This window comes from Peromyscus californicus, unplaced genomic scaffold (assembly GCF_007827085.1).
Source record: "Peromyscus californicus insignis strain IS unplaced genomic scaffold, ASM782708v3 Scaffold_10__1_contigs__length_136768540, whole genome shotgun sequence".
Taxonomy (NCBI): Eukaryota; Metazoa; Chordata; class Mammalia; order Rodentia; family Cricetidae; genus Peromyscus; species Peromyscus californicus.
Genome location: NW_026294391.1, coordinates 42610122 through 42633083, shown reverse-complemented (window position 1 = coordinate 42633083; position 22962 = coordinate 42610122). Strand labels below are relative to the sequence as shown.

Here is a 22962-nt window from a genome sequence, read left to right as displayed (position 1 = left end):
TTGTCTAGTCAAAAGTTGTTTGCAATACAACTGTTTAGAATTCAAATTTGACCTTTGATCCAAACAATGTTCATATCCATGTTTCAGGCTATCACATATTTATTAGCTCCTTGACTTAAGTGGAAATGACCTATGTTATCTCATAGTGTTGCTTGGGTTAAGTAATTTAGAATGCACACATCTTTTGTAACACAGACAGGAGAAGAAGGAAGAAAAGGTGATGTTTCTCCATGTGGGTTCTGTATTTGTCTAGTGCAAATCAGTAAACCAGTGGAAGTTGGAATGGATTAGTGCCCAGCTCCTTTCTCTTCCTGGTGACAGACTTGTCTATGCCTAAAATTCTCATGTTCTAATCATCTCTATTCTCCCTGCTGAAAACCCTATTTCTAGACTATAGACTGACCCCTTTTACATTGGAGAAGATTTTTATGTTTTAAAAAGTAGAAAGTGATTTAAATCAAGTGAATCACAGATTGGCAGGATTTCAGAGAGTTTAACAAGGTGAAATGAAAATATTCTGGTGGCAAAAAATGTATGGGCAGAAAGGCTTCAGCATTCTTGGGAATATTACTTTAGTTTATACTATGGATTAGCTCACTCAAACCTGCTTATCCTCCTTGTAGATGTACAGGTCAGAAATTGTAAATAATTTGGTGGAGTCCCATGCAGCTAGTGTTCCAATTATGAATAGGTCCCAATAATTTAGGGTTGTCAGATCAAATATAGCATGCCCAATTTATTCCAATTTTCAGATAACTATTATTACTTTTTGTGTATAGTATTATTGCCTTATTATTTTCATTTCCTAAATTTGGCAGTCTTGAACCAAATAGATAAACATATTAGAGAACTAGAAGTTGGAAATAAGGAACCAGCCATCTTTCTGTCTCATTTGGGGGTTCCTGTTGGTTCACCAAACACAGAAACATGAAACTTTTCACGTCAGCATTCTAAAGTCCATTCTCTAACTCCCTGGTTAGAAGAAGGTAGTACCTAATAGGTATTATAAAGGTGGTAGTTTATATATTTAAAATTTTTGATTACTAATGAAAAATTACACAGTGTAACCTTGAACACAATGCATCGGTGGTCCACCAAAGACAGTAGTTTCCTAGTAGGTCTGTTCTATGTGGTCTTAGAAATTTATCTGCAAAGCTAGGTCCAAAAGCTTGCTTGCCCCTTCAGCCTTTCCAGTGGATTTGTGTTTATCCAATAACTCCGTCTGCTAAATTTTTCTCTGATGAATGGGCCCTAGAGTACTTTTACTTTTCTTTTCTTTTTTTTTTTTTTTTTTGGTTTTTCGAGACAGGGTTTCTCTGTGTAGCTTTGCGCCTTTCCTGGAACTCACTTGGTAGCCCAGGCTGGCCTCGAACTCACAGAGATCTGCCGGCCTCTGCCTCCCGAGTGCTGGGGTTAAAGGCGTGCGCCACCACCGTCCGGCTACTTTTACTTTTCTACACTGACCATTGACTGCTGTATCTACCATCCAGGTCAGTTCCCATATTGATTTCTACTACTTACAAAACATTCTTTTTTATAAGTTTAGGAATATACAAATATAAAAAAGATTGTATAGGTTTATCAACAAGGCTCTTCATCACAGAAATAAGATTTTTCAAGAAAGCTGGGTAGGAAGTGAATAACACAAATGGACTGGTTCTTATGGCCAGATATCTTTAATGAGTGCACTTGAAGAGATAACTTTTAATTCCCAAACACGTTAAAATACCCAATATCACTCTCTGGGAGGACTGGAGCAAAACAGTGCCTTCAGGACACAACAGTATCATTGTACTTAAGCAGTTGTGTTTATCTGTACAAGATCAAGCCAGTCAACATTCCCAATATGGTATGGGGAGGGACTCATGAGCTCCCACGCCCAGCTGATGATCTATTGTCAGTTGATGGCAGCTAGGGAAGAGCGTGTTAATTTCTTTTAAGCCTGTAGTCCCTTGTAGGTTGACCATACTCCTATGAGCTACATCCATGGGCACATGGACAGCACTATTTAGATTTAGTATGTTAAAAAAAAAGAAGATAGGAAGTTGGTGAAGGATGGGGTGGATCTGGGACAAGTTATGGGAAGGAGTGTGGGTGGTTATGATAAAAATGCATTCTATATACACGTGAGATTATCAAATAATTCATGAAAATACTATATAATAAACATTCAGTGCATTCACCAAATGAAGTTTGGAGGAAAAGGTAATGGGAGATAGAAGAGAAGCTGGAGGGAATGAATGGATGTGGATTTGAACAAAACATGTGGAATGCATGTATCAAATACTAAAACAATAAAAATAATTAATTAAAATATTTTTACTATATTCATTTCCTCATCTCTTCTGTCTCTCCTATCTAGATATCAAGATTTCACTGCTCAACACATTTAATGCCTAGGGAAAAATTGGGTTCAACAGTTTCCTGCTGCAATGCTCTATTAACTAAAACATGATGCAGTGCCAGTAATGAACTCAAACAAAGACTGGAGGTGGACAATCACAAGTTGCCTCATTTATCAGTCATAGGGAAGACTGGAAGAATAGGAAGGCAAGGTAATGTTTTTCCAACCTGCTTTGTCCATGCGAGGGACTGCTGCAGAGCAAAACAGAACTTAGTTCTTGCTGTCAGCACTGGGAGACAATGTGGAGTTTAAACTACACACACAATAACAAATTGCCCTGCTGCATTTATGTCATGTATAATTTCATTTCTCCTGAATACCCAGTTCTCACCAAAAATATGTTGAGTACTAATGATCTGGGACAGTAAGGGTCTCCACTCTTAGACCATGCAGATAGGGAAATCTAATATATTGTCCAAACCTGAGTAGTTTTGAGAACATCCAGAATACCATGAATAATCATAAGAGAACAATAGGCATGCATGAGGAGGGTCCTAGGCAAATCAGGATGGATGAACCTGCAACTACCCACATAGTGGGAAAAAATCCTGACTGAATCTTTATGTTGTCTCAGTAGCAGCTGAGGCAGCCTTTCTTCCCACTCATTCTTTCTGAGTAACAAAAGGACTGCAAAACACAGCATTCCCTTCCTGCCTGGGGTTCACTGCACACGGTTAATTGATCACTGCATCTGTTTCTTGCATTCAGGGAATGACAAGCAGAGAAAAGCCAGAGGATCAGGCCACTGTTTGTGTACCCAGGTGCCCTTGCACCATGGGGAGTAAACACCCTGGGTTCTTTTTGCTATAGGAGGAAAAGAAAAGGAGGGCCAATAACAAAATGCCCTTCAAAGGAAACACCATGTGAGCAGAGATAAGAGATAAGAACTAGGACACTGTCAAGAGGGCGATCTTACAATAGCTCTTTGAAATAAAGAAGTCTTTTTAAAGAGAATGTAAGTGAAAGTTGTTACAACATCTATTGTATCCAATCTATCACATTACCCTTAACTAATGAAAATCACAGTTGCTGCATTGGTCAGCAGTACAAAACAGGAATCTTTCAGTTTCTCCTAATTTGCTTTACATTTTCCTAAGGGAGAAAGGATTCATTCTACATGTTGTTCACACTGGACATTTAATGCAGTTATTTCATTCTGTGTGATACTGGAGATGGAACACAGGGTGGCTTTGCCTATGCTAGGCTAACACTTCAACATTGAGTTACACTCTCTTGACCATTCAATGCAAAGGTGTCAAAAATGCTTTTCTGGGTTTTTGCATAACAGAAAAAAAGTCCAAGAAATTTCCACTTTTACCTACAGAGAATATGTGGGATGGAGAGAGAGAGAGAGAGAGAGAGAGAGAGAGAGAGAGAGAGAGAGAGAGAGAGAGAGAGAGAGAGAGAGAGAGAATATTCTGGGGTTTAGATTTCTGTCATTTATTGAGTGCTGCATTAAATCTAAAATCCTTAATCAGAGAGCTTCAGTGGCAGATTATACATATGAGAGCTTTTTCCTTTTGAAAAAAAGAAAGGCACTTGAATGGAAATTGGCTGCCAGTCTAGAAGCTCCCAAGGGCAAGAACTCTGCCTGATTTCTTTTCTCCTGTACCTCCAGCTTCCAGTTTGGTGGCAGTCATGCAGCTACCTTTGTTTGTGGTAAAGAATCATCAAAGGAATGATTAGGTACACCAATGTATTGATTACTTAGGAAAGAATTCAAGTAACTGAAGAACATTAAAGGTAAATAAGAGGAGAACCAAGCAATTGGTGACCTTGGTATACAACTAGATAAAAGAGTACTGATTTCTCATGGCAGCCCAGTTCACTCTAGGGCTCTTGTGTGTGTGTGTGTGTGTGTGTGTGTGTGTGTGTGTGTGTGTGTGTGTGTGTACCCATGCACATGTGTGTGTGCATGCATACACACATCTATATATTCATGGGAGCATGTTTTTTTTCATTTCATTTTATTTTATATTTTACATATGAACCAGATTTGATGCAGGGGAGAGGGGCTTGATCATGCCTCAACTTGACATGCCACACTCTGGGCCTCTTTTAAACACATTTTCTTCTCCCACATTTCCCAGTTACAGCCAGTCTCCTCATTATTCCTGTCATTTGCCATTGTCCTTTCATTCAGTCACTGTGGATGAAAGATTCTGACTATGCAGTAGATTCCCAGCACTATTCCTGCTGCAGAGCTACACAGTAATGAACATGGATGACAGAGGCCACAGGCCCAGTCTTGGAAATGATTACATTTTCTTTTTTTTTTAAAAAAAAGGCAATTACATATTATGTTTGACACTGCTCACCAATCTCTTTGGAAGTTTAGCAACTCTAACACATTACAGATTTTGCTGTATGATGAACGTATCTTCAGAGAGATTCTTTCTTAATTGAAGAGTGGGGAACCAGCTAAAGGGTAAAAGAATTTCCACAGAAAATTAAACAATTGAAGAAGAGACTGAGTGATTATCAGCTTCCTTTGATTAGGTACAAAATCTATTCTGGGAGTTAGAAATCTTAAGGTGGACTTTTTTGTCCTATAATATTTACTTAGACTAGCCACTTGGCCTTAAATTGATAAAATAATTGAAAGTTACGCTTTTCTGCTACAGTCCATTTATTTTAGTCAAGGTAACTTTGTGACCTGGACAAATAATAGCAAGCAAGCCAGCAAACTAACAGCAATATTTCCTTTTAGGTCTATTTTATATGGAGTTTTCTTGGCATTTGGTGTACATGCTATTGAAATAAGGTCTTCTCAATGTGAGGGATCCTGCTTCCATTAAATATTAACAATCTGGTGGCCTGATAAAACCTGCACAGTGACCACACTAGTCAATATGCCAATGTGGCTGGGGAAAACTTCACAAGGCCTCACCCCTAAATGAAGAGCTACAGCCAGCCAATGGCTACAGAGGGAAGGAGAATTAGTTTTCTCCAGGGAGAAAACACCTTATTGATTATCCATTTCTAATTGGTCGGCTCTAAACACATGCATATGTGGGCAACACAAATTAGACTCAAATATAAATATACGAATGGCTGTCATGAGAAACCAATAATCAGTTTTTTACTTATATATCAAAGTTATCAATTCCTTGGCACTTTTTAAATGTTTTTATTTATTCTTGGAGAATTTCATACAATGAATTTTGATCATATTCTTTTCCCTCCCACAACTTCTTCAAGATCCTTCCTGCTCTCTAATCACCATACTTCACTTTTTTTCTTTTAAAAAACAGCAAATAAAAAACAAACCCAACCCAAAATCCCACAAGAAATAATATTATAGAAAAAAAGAGGTAACGAATTTGAGATGGGATTGGTGGACATGTGTGGAGTTGAGAGTAGTAGAGAGAGGAATAGAAATGATATAAACACAATGTAGTCATATAACATGTTCTCAAAAAATAGAACTCCAAATAGTTCTGAAAAAAATTAAGGGATGTTTATCAAAAGAGACAGAGGTAGTAAGTAAAGGAAAACTTGCTGAGATGCTTGTCCCAAACCTAGAAACAATGAAATGCTCTTAAAACTGTAAATAAAATGGGATAGACTAAAAACTATCCACAAGCTCTGTAGCTCAGACTGGTTTCAAATTCATGATCCTTCTGCCTCTGCCTCCACCTGTTCAGTGTTTCTTACCAATGTGTACCACCACAACCCGCCATGCACTGATTCTGTATTCAACATTTTCTCTAATACCCCAGAGTAGATATTTTCACTTGTAACTCTCCTTAAAACTCTCAACACATTTCCTATCCCTCTGAATGTACCTGTAGCTTCCACTTCAATGAAAACAAAATCAAATCCAGGAGAAGAATCATATCTGAACCTTTCACTAAACTAATGAAACTCCCAGCAGCTGTCCTCCTCACCCCTGCTACTGTAACAGATGCACCTTGGTTCCAGTTGAGGCCAATTCCTACATTTTCTTTTTATGCTTTCTCAAGTATCTGTGTTATTGAATATCTTTCAGTTGCCCTGCATTCTCGGTCTCTTTCTCTCTCCCTCACTCCTTCTGACCTCCCTCCTTCCCTTCCTTCTCTTATCCATCCCACTTCCTTCACTTTCACACTTTCTTCCCTTTACTATGCATGTAACTTTCTTCATCAGCTTGTACTCTTTTGATCCTTCACCCATTTTCTCTTAGTATGGTCTTTTTCTTTTCCCATCATAGTCTTAAGTCTTGAAAGAATTGCTGAGTACTTGTTTCTCCATGCTCTGAATTTCCATATATATCTCAGTCTAATGGTATATTGATTCCCACTGATCACCAGTGATTTTTGGGTTCTCCAAATTCACACCAAAATGACTCACATTAAATTTGTCAATGTTTTTCTTGTTGCTAAACTCTTGGAATATTTCTTATCTCTAAAGCATTTTCCTGCTATGAATGACATGCCTTTTGAAGACCTTTCCTTTTCAGAGTCTGTGACATCACATGAACCTCATTTGTCGCCTACCTGCCACACTACTAATTTTCCAGTTCATACTATGTGCTTATTTTTCTTTTCTTTTCCCTGAAATATTACTGCTTTTCTGGACTCATTCAATCAGGATATTCTTGATTTAAAAACTTTAATCTGAAGCATTTCAAATGCAAGCAACGTTTGAATTTTCTATGTATTTATAAAATCCAATTAAGTATCTCTAACCAGAACAACTCACATACCCAGCTTCCTGGCTATGTGATAATTTCATCAGTTATCAAATTAATCAAAAGTATTTGTGTTTCATAGTTAATTCTAGCTAAACACAAGCAAGATTATACTCAATACTACTCCTCCAACCCCCATATTCTCTCAAACAGATTGCATTTACGGTATAAAGTTTTATGTAAATGGTTTGATCATGTGCACAACTTAAGTTGTTCCTCCAAGTCACTTACTACAACCAGTCCTAATACAGTTGATAGGACCATCTGTTAGGTCACTAACAACACTCTGTCCTTCCATCTGCTTTTATCATCACAAATGTCTCCATTATCATCACTCATGCAGCAATGCCAATGTTGTATTGACAATGGGATTAGGTGGGGAACCTTTTGTGGATATCAAGACTCATAAATGTTCACGTTCCTTACATAAAATGGAAGAATATTTACAACTAACCCCTGAACATGCCTGAAAACATCTCTAGATATTTTATAACACCTAAAACAAATAGTTGTTATACCTCAGCACTTAAAGCATAATGACAAAAAGCATCTGAATGTATTTATTACATAATTCATTTCTAAAATGTATTTTTTGACCTGTAGTTGGGTATATGTGCAGGACCGATGGAAATAGAGGACTAACTGTAGTATCATGAAGCTACCTGCTTGTTACTAGTGCGGCCGGCTTCCTTCAGTTCCTTGAATTGCCACAAAATTTCTCACAAGCCTTTACACATATTCCCTTTGCTGGAATCTTTCCTTCTCCAAGGTCCCAATTTCATTTGGCTCAGTAGGGTTAAGCCCTGCTTGAGGAAGCCTTCATTATCTCACCATGGTCAGACTCTACAAGGGGACTCCCACAGCACTCCCAAATTACAATTCTCACCATGACTGAGTAGCTTGCTTAATCCCCTTTCTCTTCCAAAAACTGAAGATCAAAGAAGATGGATATTCAAACATATCTTGCTTGTTTTCTGCTATTTCGATAGCATCAAAAAACAGTACTTGGAACATAAACTTTTGTGAAATAGACAAATAAATGCATTCTTGCATCAGAAGGTTATTCTATCATACTATTTTCTAATCTTTAGGAATTAAAATTTTTAGTACACACTTTCAAACAGGAAAACTAGTGTTTGTAGGATGTCAGCACATATTTTGCATTTAAATAATGAAAATTGGCTTTAGGCAACTGTTACTTTAATAAAATCATGGAATATGAAGGATTTCCATTGTAGCGGTTTCTTTACATATATTAAATCTTCTAGGAATCATATATTAAATTAAACAACTTTTAAGTTGAAGAGATGGTAGAGGTATGTAGAGGTGTCTGTCAAAGTGGTACATTGACAAAACAAAAGAAACACTGTCCACACAGTGTAATGTATGTGCCGCAGTCTGAATATCTACTCATGAAGCCTGAGGAGTGGAAAAGAATGCTACTTTTTAATTTGCCCATCTGGTTATCTCTTGATAGTGAGGGATGATTATTTTATTTCTTATCAATAAATTTAGTAGAGTTATTTGAATTTAACACTTCAGAATATCTTGAATGTCATGTAGCTTGGTCATATGAAAGAGTCTTTGCCTCTGTGTTAAGTCTCGTTGCTCTCAGGTGGTGGCTATGTGGAACACTGTCATGAGAAGCATTCATATGCTGTATTTATGGACAGGCCTTTGATCCCTTTGGCAACTGAGAGAAATAACTGCAAGTTAGCCAAGCAGTTTCCATCCTTGATCTAGTTTTTCACCATTCAGAAGAGAAAATTAAGATTTTCACTAGCATAGATCCCAATTTTCTGTCCTGCATCCTATACTTTTTTACACCTCCACTTTGCACCCAGTCTCCAGAATCTTTACAGAGATATGATTTATAACTGTTCAAATGTTAACCTGGTCTCAAGGTTAATTACTTGTCTTGGATCAAAAGCATAAACAAATCTAAGCATGCCATGTGGTAATATAGCATGATTACAGGAAGTAGTCTTCAATATCATTGGATTATCACATAAATACAGTGACAAGTTCATTCCCTAAAAGGCCAATCTTAAAAGTCATTGGGACCACAGTGAGGCTTAGCAATACAGGTTTGAACTGAAGTTTCCAGAAAAGAATCCATAACTATTAGAGATACTAAAAGATACAAGACTGACTGATAAGATCTTCTAGCATTTTGCAGTTTTGGAGAGTTGGAATAGTATAGATCCAAAGCTAAATTATCTGAGTTATCTTTAGTCTCATTAATAATCATCCAGTGGTGACTTGTATGTCTGATGTAATGTTCTGTGACTATCGTAACATGTTTACAGTAGACTCAAAAGCCAAATATGTCCTCAGGTATCAACTAAAACCTGTAGAGTTTCCCCTGCTTGGCCATTACCTGTCTACTTGATGTCTCAAGGAAGGTATTTGAAAAGTGTCTTAATTTATAATTTTCTTTTGTTTTGTGACTGTGACTATAAAAGTTCATTTAACGACTTCTATCTTGAAGCATGTTATTTGAGGCAACCTGAATCTGTTTTTAGGCCATAGTCACTATATGTGGTTTAGAATAAATTTCATGTTCCTTTTGTAGTGAGAGTTGTTTTTTGTTAGTTTGTTTCTGTGAACTGGAAAAGAGGATATGTGTGCGGGACAGCATATCTAAATTTATGAAAATCATTAAGATACATAATTGGCTTTACAACAAGTGGCAGTATATAAGCCAATACTTGGTAGGAACTGATTAAACATTTATTAGTATGATAGTATTTGTTGTAGGCACTAAAAATACATCTGTTAATGGGACAGACCTGGATCCTCTCTTTGTGGATGTTGAATTTTAGTAAAGAAGCCAGACACTGAGGAAAGATGGTGCATGTTTCAAAAGAAGAAACTCAACAAGGGAAATTGACAAGCTCTACTAGTTCATTTGTCACTTAGAAGCAGGACAAAGAGACCAGTTTGTAAAAAAAGGGTCAAGTAACCCTTTTATATTTAAATTGCATATACAAAGCAAGCACTGGGTTGAGATGGAAAACTTATGCAATGCATATCTACAAACTGACATCTAAAAATAAGCTTGCAAAGAGAAAGAACAAATTCCCATTGAGTAATAACCACTTATATACCAATGTATACTAGTTATAAAACATACAAACCTGAAATCATTCTTCTGTGCCAAAAATATGTTCACTGGGGGTGTTTTCCCTTACTTGCTAATCAGTTTACACATACCTATTAAGCAGAACTCATTCTTCTTCTTCACTAGGAAAGTCAGACGCACTTTTTCCCATAGAGATTTTAAATGAAACATAGGATACCATTTATTTGAATGGCTTATGGGTGCCCCAGCATGTGCTTTTATTAACAAACAGAGTGATGTATGACTTGCCAAAAGGTATACCTTTGAGTTTTTCACCTAACCTAATCTTTAAAGCCAGCTGACTTTCTCTAACATCAAGCATTGCAAAAGGAGACACTCTTGATTAGCCATGAAACACTGCTGTTCACAAATGAACCTCTATTTTACTGGGGGTTTAAGGAATTGAGAAATAACCTGAATGTAGAACTTTCCATTCTTAAAACCAGAAGAAAACTGAGTACTTTTGTTAATATCATAAAACCAAGGACTTATTTGTACAGTATTCCATTGACCTACAAAATGACATTTGCCAAAGTTTATATTTTAAGTATCAAGAGAAATAAACTACTACCAGGTTTTGAGTCACATTCATGAACGGAGCTTCTGATCACAATATGATTTATCAGCCTGCTGGAGATACCAAAATTTGAGTTTTAGAAAATGATATTTTGAGTCCTGCCCCACAGAATCAACTAAGCAGGGCTCATAGGGGCTCACAGAGACTGAAGCAGCAATCATAGAGCCTGCATTGGTCTGTGCTAGGTCCTCTGCATACGTGTTGTAGTTGTTTAGCTTGGGGTTTTGTGGGACTCCTAACAGTGGGAGTTGGGGTGTCTCTGATCCTTTTGCCTGCTCTTGGGACTCTTTTCCTCCTACTAGGTTGCCTTATCCATCATGATAAGAGTGTTTGTGCCTAGTCTTACTATATATTATTATGCTGTGTTCAGTTGTTATCTCTGGGAGGCCTGCTGTTTTCTGAAGGGAAATGGAGGAAAGTAGATCTGGGAGAGAGAGGAGGGTTGTGGGATGGAATGGGGGGAATGGAAGGAGGAGAGGCTGTGGTCCTGATGTATTTTATGAGAAAAGAATGAATAAAAATAAAAATAAAATAGACCCAAGTCCAGGTAGGAAAAAAAGTACAGCTGGGAAATCTTTGGTTAGTGTCTTGGTTAGAGTTACTGCTGCTGTGATGAAACACCATGGCCAAAGGAAGTTGGGGAGAAAAGGGTTTATTTGGCTTAGGCTTCCATGTCACTGTTCATCACTGAAGATGTCAGAGCAGTAACTCAAGCAGGGTAGGAAGCTGGAGGCAGGAACTGATGCAGAAGCCATGGAGGGGTACTACCCACTGACTTGCTCTCCATTGTTTGCCCAGCCTGCTTTCTCTTAGATCCCAGGACCACCAGTCCAAGAATGGCACCACCTATCATGGGCTGGGCCCTCTCCCATTGATCACTAATTAAGAAAATGCCCTATAGGTTTGCCTACAGCCCAATCTTATGGAGGCATTATCTTAATTGTAGTTTACTCCTCTCAGATGACTTCAGCTTGTTTCAAGTTGACATAAAACTATCCAGCACATTCAAATAAACCTAATATTAAAAAATAGAAAAATAAGTTAGTGTAAATTGCAACATGACTAAACTGCAGAATCTGGATTGTTGAAAAATTATTTTAATTTTCAATTGTGTTTCTGTCCAGAAATAAAGAATTTTTCAAATGCAAAAATGGTTCTCCTTGAGGGTAAGGCATGTGATGTTTATGTGATGATCAATTTTGTAATAATTACTGAAAAATTTCTATAATGTTATTGACATTATTATATTCAAAAGATACTGAGAACAATATAGTAGCCATGATTGTAGGTGGCCTCTGAGCATTTCAAATCAAACTGGTTAGACTAAGAGACTAGAGTTGCCAGTTTTAATTTTAAGTAGGCATAAATTAAAAACCAAAACAAGGCTTTAATTTTGAAAAAATATATATTTGGAAGAACTTCAATACATAAATATATAATTTTCACCTAAGAATTTAATGAAATAGAAATGCAGATCAAATATTTCCAATGAAAAAGACTGTAGGAATTGGTGTGGAGTATAACTATAAACTATAACCCAGATTTTTAAGAAGTACAGTGGAAAATATAGCTATTTTATTAATAATTTAAAATGCATTTATTTTGAACTAATAATATATTGGATTAAAGAAAGTATATAATAATAATAACTCTCTTTTTGAGACAGGATCAGACGTAGCCCAGATCGGCTTTGAACTCACTGTGTAGCTATTGACCTTTGTAGCTGATGACCTTCAACTCCCAATCCTTTTGACTCCATGTATCAGGCATTGGGAGCACTACACACATGAGTCAGCTCATCCAGCTGGCACTGCCTATTTGAGGCAGAGAACATGGAGAAATCAAGAAGGTACTAAATTGGAAGCATTATTCCTGACTGGCTTTCATATTGCTACCCATGCTAGGAGGAGAGAAGCAAGTGTCAGTCTCACACAGGTGTGAAACCTACAAACTACAGTAAGCTAGAGTAATTGCCTGCTAAATGGAATGGAATAAAGAAAAGTAATAAATACGGTGTTTTCATACAATGAAATCCAATCCAAAAGAAATGGCTAGACCCTGAGGTCCTTAACTGTATCAGTCTCAGGCTAGGAAGCTTTTAGCCTAAAGCCTCTACTGTGGAGCCCAGGCAGTTCACCAGGTGCTCACTTTGTGACATCATAGAGGACATTTAAAAGGATGTAAATTCTGCCATTCTCGAAAGTGGCGTGAACTCTACATTCTTCCTGGTTACTCAAATTCCTTCTGTCTTCTTTGAACTCCTCCTGACACTTGTTGCCATTTAAATCACATTTCTTCCCTCAAATAATTTTCGTTATGCCATTTCCTGTGTTTATAACACATTAACACTATATAACACATTATAATACATGTTGAATGAATGAACAAATATTGAAAAGTAATAATCTTCATTTTTCCCTTCCCACTGTTTAAAAATCAAGGCTATAACTCAAATTTCTGGCCAGAGTAAAACATTCCTGTGGTAATTGTTGAGATGACAGCAAAATTTACAGATCAGTTTATATTTTCACAGTAAAATTAATTTATCCTAGTTACAAGAAATGTATTGGTGCAATATGCCATGAAGGGGGTTTAAAGAACAGAATAAAAAGACCATTACAATGTGGTTAACATTATCTAATTCTGAGAAAACAAAGACAATATACAATTTGATATATACACACTATTATTAAAAATGAAAGACGATTACAATGAAATGGTATCACCATGCAAAGATTAGAGTTCTATATTAAATAGACAAATGAGCCATATGGTAAGAACTGCAGTCATTCTTTCTAACTGGAACTCCATAAGATGATTTTTTTCAGTTCCAGAATGGTCACATCACACAATGGTTGCAGATATAATTAAGAATTATGTTCTTAAAATTTCTATGACAGAAGGCAATTAATATCCGTCTAAGAAAGTCTGGATTTTCAATGAATCAGACAAGACTCTGCAGAGAAAGTCTCACTTGCTCACTGCCCTCTTACCTGGAATATTCCTATTTAGTGTCCCATAGGTTAACAGCATTAGATCACCTGGAAGCTAGTAGAAGGCCAGACTCTCCAGCCCTGCTGCAGAATATCCAGGGTGGGGCAGAGGGCTATGTAACTCTATTACTGAGTATGTAACTGTAACCTGTTCTTCAGGTGATTCTTAAACACTCTCACCCTTGAACATTTTTTTCCATCTTCTCAGTCTCTTATCACTGCTCAGCTCACAAGCCCTGATGTAGTGAATGGCTACGTTATTTAGAGTACAATTGTCACCATAAAGAAAAAGAAACATGAGAAAGAAGTCAATGGAAGAAACAATGGTAGACCGATCCCAGAGATGTATGTCTCAGCCTCATTTAAGTCATTTAGGAGTTGATGCCTGTGTTTCATGGTGAATTATGAGAACCATTTATATGCTCTATACTTTTTATTCACGTTATTTCAGTCTTTTAACGGCTAAGTAAAGAAATCATATTTTCAAATTACATGCGTTCATGTGTTTAAATAGAAGGAATAGGATATGTAGTTCTTTGACACACAGAAAACATACATACATAAAATGACATGCAAGTAAAGTGTGTTTTTTTTAAAAATGTGTCTATTATTCACTGAGAGCAATGATTAATAAATGGGACCTCTTGATATTGAGAAGCTTCTGTAAGGCAAAGGACACTGTCAGTAAGACAAAAAGACAGCCTATAGAATAGGAAAAGATCTTTGCCAACCTTGCATCTGATAGAGGGCTAATCTCTAAAATATATAAAGAACTCAAGAAACTAGACAGCAAACTATCAAATAATCCAATTAAAAATGGACTACAGAGCTAAACAGAGAGTTCTCAACAGAAGAATCTCAAATGGCCAAAAGACATTTAAGGAATTGTTCAACATCCTTAGCTATCAAGGAAATGTAAATCAAAACGACTCTGAGATGTTGTGGGATGTTCTGTATATCAAATGTGTTGCTGATTAGTCAATAATTAAAACACTGATTGGTCATTGGCTAGGCAGGAAGTGTAGGCGGGACAAGGAGGAGAATAAAGCTGGGAAGTGGAAGGCTGAGTCAGAGAGACACTGCCAGCCGCCACGATGAGAAACAGCATGTGAAGATGCCGGTAAGCCACGAGCCATGTGGCAAGGTATAGATTTATAAAAATGGATTAATTTAAGCTGAAAGAACAGTTAGCAAGAAGCCTGCCATGGCCATACAGTTTGAAACCAATACAAGTCTCTGTGTTTACTTGGTCGGGTCTGACGGCTGTGGGACTGGCAGGTGAGAGAGATTTGCCCTGACTGTGGGCCAGGCAGGAAAACTTAAGCTAGCAATGGCGTCCAACGTGGTGGCAAGAGTTTCCACCTAAAAACCTGAGAAAAGATTCTAAAATGGAGCTAGAAACAGTTCCTAATTGTCTCTCTCAAATGAGCGGCAGCTGCTGGTTTGAGCTACTGGTGGGTTCCTAGCGTGCGTGCTCGACCTGCCTATGGCGGGAATGAGGCCTTTGCAAGTGGCACTTTGAGCTGCATAGTGGATTTAGCCTTTGCTGGTGCAGAGCAAAAGGGGAGGTTTCTGGGCTACACGCTGCTTGGCTAAAAGCATAGACCCCCGATAGCTCCCAGAGCTGGCGGTAAACCATGGCCATGTTGGGAAGCTGAGGTGGGTGGATCCAGCAGCCACAGCTGCTGCAGTTTAAGGCAATAGATTCACAATAAGACAGATTCAGATGTAATAGTTTACAATGTGTGTAAAAGATACGTAGGCTTGAAAGAGACAAAAAAGATGATATATAGAGTTATAGAAATAAATACATAGTTTTAAAAAATAAAGTCTTTAAAGAGACAGTAAAGGTAGTATAAAAAATAAGCCACGTAAAAATGGATATTACACAGAGAATCTGCATTGTGTTGTCTTTGGTACTTTTAACTGCAGAAAAATATTTGATTGTAAAAGCTGTTGAGTTATGCCAAAATGTATATTTTAAAGATACCATGACTTCAAAATTTGGATATAAGGATATGTTGCTTTGGAAAGGAGACTCTGCTTTTGTTCCCACAGAAAGCCAAAGGCTATGGATTTGTTCAAGATTAAGATACATCAGGTTTGACCAGCCAAGACCCCCTGAAAGTCTCCGATGACACCATGGCCCAGATGATCCAACATCCAGAATGGTTTCAAGGCAACTGGCTCAGACAATACAGCCTCACGGACTATTCCATAATCCTAAAATTTTCTTTGTTTCCCCATAAGATACAGCGCCCCCCTCCAGCAGGAAGTAGTAAGAGAAGCTACGCCCAAATTCCCAAATTATATGTAATTTTACTTTGTTAAGGTTAAAACCTTCCTTTTTGAAAAAAAAAAAAAAAGGGAAGTGTTGTGGGATGTTCTGTATATCAAATGTGTTGCTGATTAGTCAATAATTAAAACACTGATTGGTCATTGGCTAGGCAGGAAGTGTAGGCGGGACAAGGAGGAGAATAAAGCTGGGAAGTGGAAGGCTGAGTCAGAGAGACACTGCCAGCCGCCACGATGAGAAACAGCATGTGAAGATGCCGGTAAGCCACGAGCCATGTGGCAAGGTATAGATTTATAAAAATGGATTAATTTAAGCTGAAAGAACAGTTAGCAAGAAGCCTGCCATGGCCATACAGTTTGAAACCAATACAAGTCTCTGTGTTTACTTGGTCGGGTCTGACGGCTGTGGGACTGGCAGGTGAGAGAGATTTGCCCTGACTGTGGGCCAGGCAGGAAAACTTAAGCTAGCACTGAGATACCATCTTATGCCTCTCAGAATGGCTAAGATAAAAAACACAGATGACAGGTTATGTTGAAGAGGATGTGGAGAAAGGGAAACACTCCTCCACTGCTGGTGGGAGTGAAAACTTATACAGCCACTTTGGAAATCAGTGTGGCGTTATCTCACAAAATTGGAAATCAACCTACCTCAAGACCCAGCAATACCACTCCTGGGCATACACCCAAAAGATGCTCAACCATACCACAAGGACAATTGCTTAACCATGTTCATAGCATCATTATTTGTAATAGCTAGAACCTGGAAACAACCTAGATGCCCTTCAACAGAAGAATGGATAAAGAAAATATGGTACATTTATGCAATGGAGTAAAACAACACCATCATGAAATTTGCAGGCAAGTGGATGGAGCTAGAGAAAATCATCCTGAGTGAGGTAACCCAGACCCAGAAAGACAAACATGGTATGTACTCACTTATAAGTGAATGTTAGACATAAAGCAAAGGATAACCAGGCTACAATCCACAACCCAGAGAAGCTAGGTAAAGAGGAGGGCACTAAGAGGGACACATGGATTGCCCTGGGAAGGGGAAAGGGTTAAGATCTCCTGGGTAAACTGAGAGGGGGGAATAGAGGGGAGGGAAGGGGAGGTGGGAACATGGGGGAGAGGTGGGGAGGGAGAGTAATGAAAAAGATATCTTGACAGAGTGTACCATTAAGGGTATGGGGAGAAATCTGCAGCTAGGGAAAACCCCAGGAACTCACAAGATTGTCCCCAGCTAAGACTCTTAGCAGTGGTGGAGAGGGTGCTTAAACTAGCCTTTCCCTGCACTTAGATTGGTGTCTACCATAATTGTCATCATAGAACCTACATCCTGTAACTGATGGAAGCAGATGCAGAGATCCACAGCCAAGCACTTGGCCAAGATCCTGGAGTTCAGTTGAAGAGAGGGAGAAAGGGTTGTAAGCACAAGTGGTGAGGATCAGAATCATGATGGGAAAAACCACAGAGGTAGCTGACCCAAGCTAGTGGGAGCTCATGGACTCTGGACTGACAGCTGGGAAGCCTGCATGGGACTGAGCTAGGCCCTCTGAATGTGAGTGAAAGTTGCATAACTTGATGTGTTTGTGGGTCCCCTGGCAATGAGACTAGGACTTATCCCGGATATACAAAATGACTTTTTAGAGCCCATTCCCTATGGTGCAATGCCTTACTCAGCCTTGATGTAGGGGGGAGGGGCTAAGTCCCTTCCCAGCATGGTATGACAGTCTGTGTTGATTACCCAAGGAAGGCCTTACCTTCTATGAGGAGGGGATGTGGTGGGATGAAGGCAGGTGAGGGGAGCAGGTGAAGGGGAGGGAGGGGGAACAGGGGTTGGTATGTAAAAGGAAAGGAAAAAAATTATAAAAAATTATATTAAAATGTGTATTATTTTACACACGTACACCAATTGAATTGTAAAAATCACATACAAATATTCTAAAGATTTGCACTAAGAAAGGTGCTAATTAAATATAATTTCTGCATTGTGAAAGCCCAGAAAATGACAGGGATACATATTATTGACATTGTATGAAATGAGAAACCTGTGTGGAAATAACATTTGTATGACACCAAAGAGAGAGCATTTAATTATGAAGCCTCTTTGACCCCTCATTGTCTGTTTCTCTTAAAAACTGATACTTCATTTATTTACATTTTAAGTTAATATTTTCCCATCTCTTTCAAAAATCTTTATAGCAAACTAAAAATGATGTAAAGTATGCAAAAGCAGAATGGAGAGCCACTACCCAGAAGGAATGGATTATTTTAGCTTGTAAAAGAACAGCCAAGGTCTGTGTAAAGTTATTTTTTCCTTTGACGAGAAACCCCAAGTTAAAGCTATTCCCGAGATGCACAAATTCTGTAGGCCTTTTCAAATGAACCTTCGAAGTCAGTATTTTAACTCTGCTACTGAGAGGAGTATATATGTGCTATGTTTCCCAAATGAAATTCTCTACTCCCAGACCAATCTTGTATAACAATGCCACACACACACTCACACACACAAATCAAATAAGATTAAAAGTTCTTGTGCCTGACATACTCTGACTATGCTCTCTTTCATGACGTGGAATACCTGTGCTTTATATTTCTCTGAATATCTTATATGTTGGCAGAAAAAATATATTTCTTCTAATTTAAACTGAAACACATGATTCTTTTAAAAACAACAATTTAAATTAAAGCTGCAAATAGAAAACACACTTGCAAATTTATGTTATGAAATTAAGATTAATTGCAGCCTAAGTTCCCCTGTCTAGTTTTGAAATTCATGGGTTTTGAAATTTATGAGTCATTGACATTATTACCTTTGAAAAAGAGACACATTAGGGCAACACAATGCCCCCAAGGAAAAGATACAGCATTTAGCTTAACACATATACTACACCATGGGTTAAGCTTGAGCTTGTTTTGGAAATTTCTGAACTGTTCAGCAGGTGAAAATAAGTAATACAGCCCACTTATAACTCATCGGTCCATGGTCTTAAATCATTCAAGCTATAACCCAAGGAAGGTGAGAAAGAACATTTGGCACTCTCCAGCCAAATCTGAGCATCAGGTATCCCCTCGAGACACAGCCAATTGACATTTCATATTGGGCATCATGCTTTGCCGTTGCGTCTCCAGTGTCAGTGACAGCCATAGACGCCACAATGGGAATGAACTCCACTTAGGGAACTTTGTATTTCAGGCTTTTTAGATATACCCTCTCTTTTCATATGGTTTTTTGAATTAGTTACTTTTTCAAAGAATGGGAGCCCTGTGCTGGAGAAGGGTGGAGTATAATGTCAAGTAAGTCCGTTTGTTGAGAATCAAATGGTCAGAAAGAGAACAATAAACACAGAAGTTTTTCAGAATAGGCTTTCAGTTCATCAACACAAAGAGTTTTCTTCATGATTTCCTTGGCCATCAGTTACATTTAAAGATAGAACTGCTAATAATTCCCTTTCCCCTTTACTTGCTTAATTATGCAATCAGATATTAAAGAATTTTGGCAGGCGTTTTGCACGATTTTAAGTATTTTATATTTATCCTAACTACATCCAAGTTTAACTATTTTCATTTTGGAATGTGAGTCTTGGCCAGTAAATCATTCAATTGCAGCCTAGTCTAACACAGGCTACATATGTATACATTGTATAATATCTCTTATGTGTAACTGTTCTTATTGTAGCTCAAAGATCCACAATGGCCATGTTACCATGGCGTCTCAATTAGGGTTGTAGCTAAAGTGGAGGTTTTGAGTAGAAGTAGTTCATTTAAGTTGTGTCAGTAGGAAACACAGTGGGATCAGGAAACTGAAAGGGAGAAAGAACAATCAAGACTGCTTAGTTGAGTGCATTACTGATGTAGGCAATGAGGATTCAGTTCCCATGGGAGCCCGAAGAGAATGTGGGGTATGTCTCAAAATTACTGCAGTGAGAGGAAAAGCAAATAATTTCCCCATCTACTGTTTTTTTTTTTTTATTGGTTGAGACTTGAGCCTATTCACAACCTGACATGTGAAGAATGGCCAACATGTCTAATTACCAGCTCAAAGTTGAGAATTATGTCAAGATAGCTGGTATTCAGTGTTAAACCAGTTTACAACCACAAACTGTTTGCAAAAATCAAGGACTCATAGTGGCAGGAAATGGAAAGGTATTGGGCACACAGGATTTTACTAGGTTTGCCAAAGTTCCTCTTTTTCATAGTATATCAATTAGATTCAACTTTCAGATTTCACAGTTAAAAAAAACTATCAACTGCTGGAAAATTGTAGCACAGAAGCTCCTTAGGATTTGAAAAGACCTGTTTTCTATTGGATTCTAGCCACATGCATAAAAAGCCATTTCAGTTTCAAGGGCTAAGTCAAAGCTCTTCCAGCCAGCCAAAACAGCAGCTCTAAAATCTAAGAGCATTGACAGGATGATCTACATTTATTTAGACTTTTAGGAAAAACTGTAAATGAGGAACTACAGTGTGTGAGTTCAAAGTGAGAGGTTATTCTTTTCTAAGGAAATATTAATATAAATATCTGTCATTTCACAACAATGACAAGAAGAAATTGACCAAACAAACAAATGAACAAATATTGTCTTTTAAATTTTGTTGCATTATTTAAAGCCTTAAGTTCTTTTGGGTTTCACAATATGAAGATACTTTTGATGTAATATTTATGCTATTATTATAAGCTGTAAATATAATCTTAATGTGCACTATGATCATCTCATATTCTTTCCCAGGAACAACAGCCAGAGTGCTTTCCTGAATGCAAAAATTCTAGATCTCCTTAGAGGAGTTGATTTTGTGACACATAAACATGTGGCTAGCGGCCTACATGGCCCTGAAGAAGAGTATAATCTCTTTTTCCTTCCCTGAACGGGGTGTTCAGGCCCCACCAATAGCGCTTGCTCAAATGATATGGTTCTTCCAGTCTCACTGCTGCTCTCAGTCTTAAATCCAGTATTCTTGGATGGTGAAAATTAGGTCACAAAGTGAGCTTTCCTGGAACACATTAACATTTAGGAATTTGGACCCAAGTTGATAGGGGTTTGAATATCATCTTGGCTCTATGAACTTTGGAAAATTTCAAATCTATTTCATTTTAGGAAAAAAATGGAATTTATATACTTCCTCAAAGGTTTTTCATGATGTGCAATGTGTGGTACTTAGTACCCGAGAAATGTTATTAGTTGTTATTATTGTGATCATAATTACGGAGGCAAAGAATGAAGTTGTACCATAAGAGATCTTCTGGGAAACTAGAATCCATCTTTGAGGAGGTGTAGCAGGCAGAGAAACTTCTATCTTTCTACATAGATTAAAGAAGCAGCAACATCTCCTGAGATGCAGATGCTTAGGCCTCCGAGAAATGAACTGTTTCAGAAACGCTGGAGCCCAAGCCACTTGTGTTCTATCAAGCCCACCAGAAGATTCTGACTCAGGTTTGGTCATTGAGAAGTTCTGTTATAGCTAGATACCGTGACGAGTAAAGGCTGAGCTAAGTTCCTAACGCAAATCATCCCATTGCTGAGATGTTTGTTTACACGTTTCATTTCTACACAGCTCAGGCCACCGTCTGAGCCTTTGAAAGACAGAGATACAAAGTGGTACATGAGAGTACACACCTGTAATCTAGGAGGATCATGATTTCAAACTTTGCCTGAGGTACGTAGGGAACTAGAGTCAGCATGTGCTACAGCTACATAGCAATCAATACTCTGTAACAAAAAGTAAAAAAAAAAAGCAAAAGATAGAACTAGTGACAATATTCAAAAGATTGAATTTCACAGACCACTGGAGTCCTTCCTTGTTTTATATACATACAGACATACATACATACATATATACATACATACAGGCACACATAATGTGTATACAGATATTTAAGTGTGCTAACAATATTTGTAGAATCAAACCCATTGATATATTATATAATTAATATCCCTCAGTCATTCTTTTTAATTGTTAATTTCTTAAGAATTTCTCTTAAATTTTCCTTAGAGCACACGCGCACTACCCTTTGCCAGAGTACAAATATTAGAGCTTGTAGAGTAATGTTTTCTCAGGCATAGATTGCTGTAAAGAAAAGATAATGTTTTCTACTACCAAGAAACATGATCTTGAAAAGAAATCTTATTTTAAATATTTGACTTTCATTTAAAAATTTGAGTAATATCATTATGTATGTCCTTTTGCTTTTAAGTGAATGCATATTTACATAGAATGTAGTCATTTCTCCCACTTCTTCATTGTTGAAATTGCCGTCGCCAACAGTTATGTGGTGTCAAAATGGGCTCAGAATGTGTGGGAGCACATTTGCTTCAGTGAAGCTTTGCTGGCATGTATACTATCCAGAGATTACTCATGAAACAATGTATGTGTCTAAGAAAAATGTAAAAAGTTGCCTAGTAGAGCCCTTCTCTTATGTGAGAGTTAGAGAAATTTATCTCAAACTTAGTTGTCATGGAATCCCTGAGATTTAAAAATCCTGACAGCCGGGCGGTGGTGGCGCACGCCTTTAATCCCAGCACTCGGGAGGCAGAGCCAGGCGGATCTCTGCGAGTTCGAGGCCAGCCTGGGCTACAAAGTGAGTTCCAGGAAAGGCACAAAGCTACACAGAGAAACCCTGTCTCGAAAAACCTAAAAAAAAAAAAAAAAAAAAAAAAAATCCTGACATCTGAGTAGTCCCAGAAACCAACATACTATGCTTATGAATTATTTAAATTTTAATGGTAGCTACAGTCATTTCCTTACATGTTCCACTAATCTAATCATTCAATGTACTTAAATTAAATATAAATATGACTGTAACTATTATTTTTCAGGTATTTCTTTTTTAATTTTAACTTATTTATTTTTATTTTATGTGCATTAGTGTTTTGCCAACATATATGTGTGTGAGGATTT

At 37.7% G+C, this 22962-nt stretch overlaps 1 protein-coding gene across 11 annotated transcripts in view; it reads right to left on the bottom strand.

Annotated features, from left to right (window-relative positions):
- Positions 1-22962, bottom strand: part of Dmd (dystrophin) — a 2242690-nt gene that overhangs the window by 415018 nt on the left and 1804710 nt on the right. The window lies entirely within an intron of this gene.